The 5,564-nt window shown below is 43.9% G+C and overlaps 1 long non-coding RNA gene across 1 annotated transcript; it reads left to right on the forward strand.

The window, feature by feature from the left end:
- The first annotated feature begins 3,465 nt into the window (after window positions 1-3,465).
- Window positions 3,466-4,157, forward strand: LOC135568798 (uncharacterized). The gene is made up of 3 exons (XR_010462729.1): window positions 3,466-3,526; window positions 3,614-3,708; window positions 3,862-4,157. It is a non-coding gene; the product is annotated as an uncharacterized LOC135568798 (long non-coding RNA).
- The last annotated feature ends 1,407 nt before the right edge of the window (window positions 4,158-5,564 follow it).

Raw genomic sequence — 5,564 nt, forward strand, 5'->3', positions numbered from 1 at the left:
GTCATGACCGTCAGATCGAGAAAGGATACCCTTATGATGTATTTTGCATCATATTATGCTGTGTTTTGCATCATACAGGGATGATTTCTGTATTTTGAACATTACATATCTTGAAAACTTGATCACTGACGAGCAAAAAAAATCGGGACTATGCCAACAATGCACAAATTAAACAAATAACAAAAGATACTTTTTGGGTGGATTTTTTCTTTAAGCACAGGCAGCATAGAAATAGCACACATAGAACAGATCTACCGCTTTTTATACTTGCTTTCAATGAGAATGACCCAAAAAGTAACATATTGCAGTATTTTTTTTTTTTACTCTGCTGTCAAGAGGGGGGCCGCTAAAATGTTTTGCTCTGACTGCATGAGTAGGTATGGATGTCATTACACAGACCCAAGAGCCACTGCGGCCCCTCATGATGAGTTCAGATTTTTTGTTGTGGCCCCCACCCCATCAAAGTTGCCCATCCCTGGTCTAGAGGGTTTATTGCATGTGTTAACTTCATGCAGGAGAGAGGAAGCCGTTGTCACGCCCTGACCAAAGTATTCTTTGTTTTCTTTATATATTTTGGTTAGGTCAGGGTGTGACATGGGTGATGTATGTGTTTTGTACTATCTAGGGGTTTTGTAGGTTTATGTGGTTGTTTACCATCTAGGTGTTTATGTATGTCTATGGTTGCCTAGATTGGTTCTCAATTAGAGGCAGCTGTTTATCGTTGTCTCTGATTGGGAACCATATTTAGGCAGCCATCTGCTTTGGGTATTTTGTGGGTTATTGTCTATGTGATGTTGCATGTTTGCACTCAGTTTTGATAGTGGTCACGGTCGTCTTATTATTTTGTCTTTCATTAAAAATATGTTTTCACATCACCCTGCGCTTATGTCTCCTCACTACGACGATTGTGACAGAATAACCCACCAACAATGGACCAGTCACATCACGGTTACAATGTTTAATTTTTCCAACATGAATGTATTGTAATGTGCAGAACAATGCCGGTCCAGTGGTTAAAGCTTGGAGAACTTTCCGGTTCATCAGCCCCATCACCTACATGTGTGGGGGATCCCAGGTATATGTCTTCGTAACTAGCTAATCCTAATATACATTGTCAGTCATTTGATGTTGATGGAAACATTTACATTTACATTTAAGTCATTTAGCAGACGCTCTTATCCAGAGCGACTTACAAAAGGTGCGTTCACCTTATGTGAACGCTCCAGTGGAACAGCCACTTTACAATAGTGCATCTAAATCTTTTAAGGGGGGGGGGGTGAGAAGGATTACTTTATCCTATCCTAGGTATTCCTTAAAGAGGTGGGGTTTCAGGTGTCTCCGGAAGGTGGTGATTGACTCCGCTGTCCTGGCGTCGTGAGGGAGTTTGTTCCACCATTGGGGGGCCAGAGCAGCGAACAGTTTTGACTGGGCTGAGCGGGAACTGTACTTCCTCAGTGGTAGGGAGGCGAGCAGGCCAGAGGTGGATGAACGCAGTGCCCTTGTTTGGGTGTAGGGCCTGATCAGAGCCTGGAGGTACTGAGGTGCCGTTCCCCTCACAGCTCCGTAGGCAAGCACCATGGTCTTGTAGCGGATGCGAGCTTCAACTGGAAGCCAGTGGAGGGAGCGGAGGAGCGGGGTGACGTGAGAGAACTTGGGAAGGTTGAACACCAGACGGGCTGCGGCGTTCTGGATGAGTTGTAGGGGTTTAATGGCACAGGCAGGGAGCCCAGCCAACAGCGAGTTGCAGTAATCCAGACGGGAGATGACAAGTGCCTGGATTAGGACCTGCGCCGCTTCCTGTGTGAGGCAGGGTCGTACTCTGCGGATGTTGTAGAGCATGAACCTACAGGAATGGGCCACCGCCTTGATGTTAGTTGAGAACGACAGGGTGTTGTCCAGGATCACGCCAAGGTTCTTAGCGCTCTGGGAGGAGGACACAATGGAGTTGTCAACCGTGATGGCGAGATCATGGAACGGGCAGTCCTTCCCCGGGAGGAAGAGCAGCTCCGTCTTGCCGAGGTTCAGCTTGAGGTGGTGAAACGTGTCACAGCAATTGCTGAAGTGGTTTTGTTGATGTTTATCTCAACAGCAGATGGTGAAGATGCACCACGTGAGTAGGGTGAGAGGCCTGGAGACTCAACTGGTGTGGGCCATCTCCAAGGAGACAGCCAGGCTTAGTCCAGAGGGCATCCCCTTACTATGCCACCAAAGTGCCGTCCATCACTTGGATCCAGGTAAGATGTAAATACTACTGAAATAGTATTAGAATTTTTGTCACTTATTCCATTTGGCCTTAACATGTATTCTCTCTCTGTCAGCGTGTGGCTGACAGGGTGACCAACTATGCATCTCTCCTCCGCCACGAGACGTCTGTGGACGTGACGCTTGGCTGCTACCAGGTAAATAAATGATTTCCTATGTATATAGGCTAGACATTACTGGGCATTTTTGCATTAGATTTGGTGTTTTCTAATAACGTGTGTGTGTGTGGTAAACAGGTGTGTTGTGAGCAGCAGACTGATGTCTCAGTGGTGTGCGCCACTCTCCACATGGGGCTGGACGGGCTTTTCACCTCTTCAGCGTGGTCGGAGGCTGCCTCCTTCTCTACGCTCACCACTCAACAGTTCACTGACCCAGAGCCTGAGGGCCACAACTGCTATGAGGTCAGATGTTACACACACATACTATTGACTAGGAGCATTAAGATCCTTCCATTGACCGATTGTTTGTTATGTCATTGCACTGGTCACTGATTTTGAATGCTTGTTTTGTTGTCGTAGGGCTGGGAGGACCTGCTGTCTGAGGAGAGGGAGGTTCCTCTGCTAAAGTTGTCAGGATTTGGCCAGGGTTGTTCCGATTTTGGTCACTAGATGCCCCCATTGTGCTTTTTGACCCTTTTGTTTTCCCTTGTTCCCAGGTATTATTTGCACCTGTGCCTCGTTTCCCTTGATTGTATTTAAACCCTTAGTTTTCCTCAGTTCTTTGCTCTGTGTTTGAATGTTGGCACCCAGCCCCAGAAATGCTGTGAACATTTGTTGTGCCAGTTGGACTCTCTTGTGGTACTCTGTTTTTGTTTATTTATTTTTGATTATCTTTTGAGGCTTTTCTGCTGTACCTACCACCTTGTGGATTTACCTTTTTGACTTGGAGAATTACCTTTGTTCTCTTGGAATTACTTTTGATGTTGTGGATTTATATTATTAAGTGAACTTTCCTTTTACTTTATTAAAAAGTAAAACATCCGTACCTATAACGACTTTGTGGATTACCTGAGTGACCCCTCCAAGCGGAATGACATTGAGAGGGAGCTGGCTGAAGCAAAGGTGAGTTCATTAACTCTTTCAAGTCTCACTGAGTTCTTCCACATGAATGTCTTTTATACATCACAGTAGCTGATATATATGAAATCATTCCCACTTTCTCCAAATGTGTTTTCTTGTCCTATATCCATCATGTGAACATGATAGAGGTCCTCTTTGAGCTGGTGCTGTTTGGGATGATGACAGCTCAGAAGTCCCTGATGGTGGTAAGTAGCATCTCACTGGTACATGTTTTGATAGCTCTCTATTAGCAGTTTCACTTAAATTCCTCTTTTCTCCTCTGTTTCCTTTAGCACCCTGGTGGGTTCGTGGAGCGTCTGTACGCTCTCCTGTACTCCTTCCTGCCGACATGGAGCCAGAGGCTGACAGATACCTGCTGCTGCTCAATGTAAGAGTAGAGAGGTTACTTCCTGTTTACTTCCATATTCATGGTTAACCAGGTTTCAATGCCATTTTAGGGGGAGTATTTCTAATTGTCTCTCCTCTTGATAAGCTAGTAACTCAGATCCATTTTCTATGTGTTGTGTGGTGTTCTCTTCAGGGCGGGCTGATGGCTCTGCTAGATGACATGTTTGACCAGCAGCAGAGTCTCTGGTCACTGAGCTCTCCAGCCTCCTGGAGTACCACTTGGAGAACCTCATGGCCAGCATGTAGTCCTACTGCAGGGACCATACTCCTTTCTCCTTCTCTCTCTCTTTTGAAGGAATTGAGGACTTGAAGTGCTTTGTTGAACCCTGATTACCTAACACCCATTAATTTAATGTTTTCTCTCCCCACAGGATTCTTGTGACACTTTGCCACCCAACAGGAATCTAGACACCAATGCACTACATTACTTTGCACTGAATTTGACATTTTTAAATAAATTGAGTTGTAGTTCGGAAACAAATGTTTTTGAACTACATCTTTTCTTCTATATGATTTTATGACTTTCCTCTTCCTAGAGTTCTAATGCTAATATTACATGAACAATGATGCTTTATCTGCATATGGAAATAAAAAACAACGCTTAGTTGTGAGAGGGTGTAGTAGTGCATACTGACCTAGTTGGATCATAGTGTGGGTGGTGGAGTTTATGCTGATTGTTCAAGCAGCGGTTTCTGTAGTGTTTTGGTTTGCACGTTCACTTAAAATGCTAAAGGTCCCTGGTTCGAAACAGGGCAGAAACCAAGGTAATTGACACATGCAAAAGTTATCATATTTGTAATAGAGAAATATTTTTCAGAAATACCTTATTTGACTTTATGCAATGAATATCTGTAAAATACAGTTTACTCCTTGCTGATTGTTCTCCTAGCAGTTTCTGTAGAGTATTGGTTATCACATTCGCTTAACAGGCGCAAGGTCCCCGGTTTCAAGCTTGGTGGAAACAGCGCTCATTGACACATGCAATAATTACCAAATTTGTAATTGAGAAATATTTTTTGTCATTAACAGGTTAAAGGATCTGCAAAAGGACTCATCCGGGATTTGAACCCGGGACCTCTATCACCCTATGCTAGTATCATACCCCTAGACCAATGAGCCTTTGTTGCTTTCTGCAGCAATGACAGTGAAGATATCAAATGGACTTGTCCACGGTGCTTGGAACGATTGAACATCATGTGAGTGTTTTGTGCTATACTTGTGAGCATAAGTCTTCCAAACTGCTGACCAGGCTCAGTTCAAATCTTCTGTAGTTCATCTGCTGTGTCTTTCACATTCTGTCTTCAGTTGCGACAGCAAACTGTTGACGAGTGACGAATGAATGAAGAGCCAAATGAGATCAATTAATTCTTTAAAAGAGAAACTGAAACTGAGACTTCAAAAAGAATGGAACAAATTTATTTTGAGTCAAATGACGCAAAGGTACGTGAATCAATGTAAAAAATACCCATTCAAATAGATCAGTTGTCAACTAGAGAGATTGAGACGCATCGTATCTGTCTCAATCCTCTAACTGCTTATGTTACACCTCCATATCTGCAGTGAAAGATGGTGGACCTAGAGCGGTGTTTGTCAAACATGAGACATACCTATGATCGGTCTTCTCACAAAAACTTCTCTAGCTTCCGTACAGTTTGACCTACAAATTCGTATGACCACTCTCTGGAAATTGGAGACCCTCGCGAACACGGTGGTATTCTCAATTTTCCTCTACATCCTCCACAAATGTCAGGGGACTTGTCTGAAGTCAGAACCGTCTATGTGCCAACTTCTGTTTGTAAAATCCAAAATCTTTGGGCTACAAACTTGACCCCACTT

The sequence above is a fragment of the Oncorhynchus nerka genome, unplaced genomic scaffold (assembly GCF_034236695.1).
Source record: "Oncorhynchus nerka isolate Pitt River unplaced genomic scaffold, Oner_Uvic_2.0 unplaced_scaffold_55___fragment_2___debris, whole genome shotgun sequence".
In the NCBI taxonomy this organism is placed as follows: Eukaryota; Metazoa; Chordata; class Actinopteri; order Salmoniformes; family Salmonidae; genus Oncorhynchus; species Oncorhynchus nerka.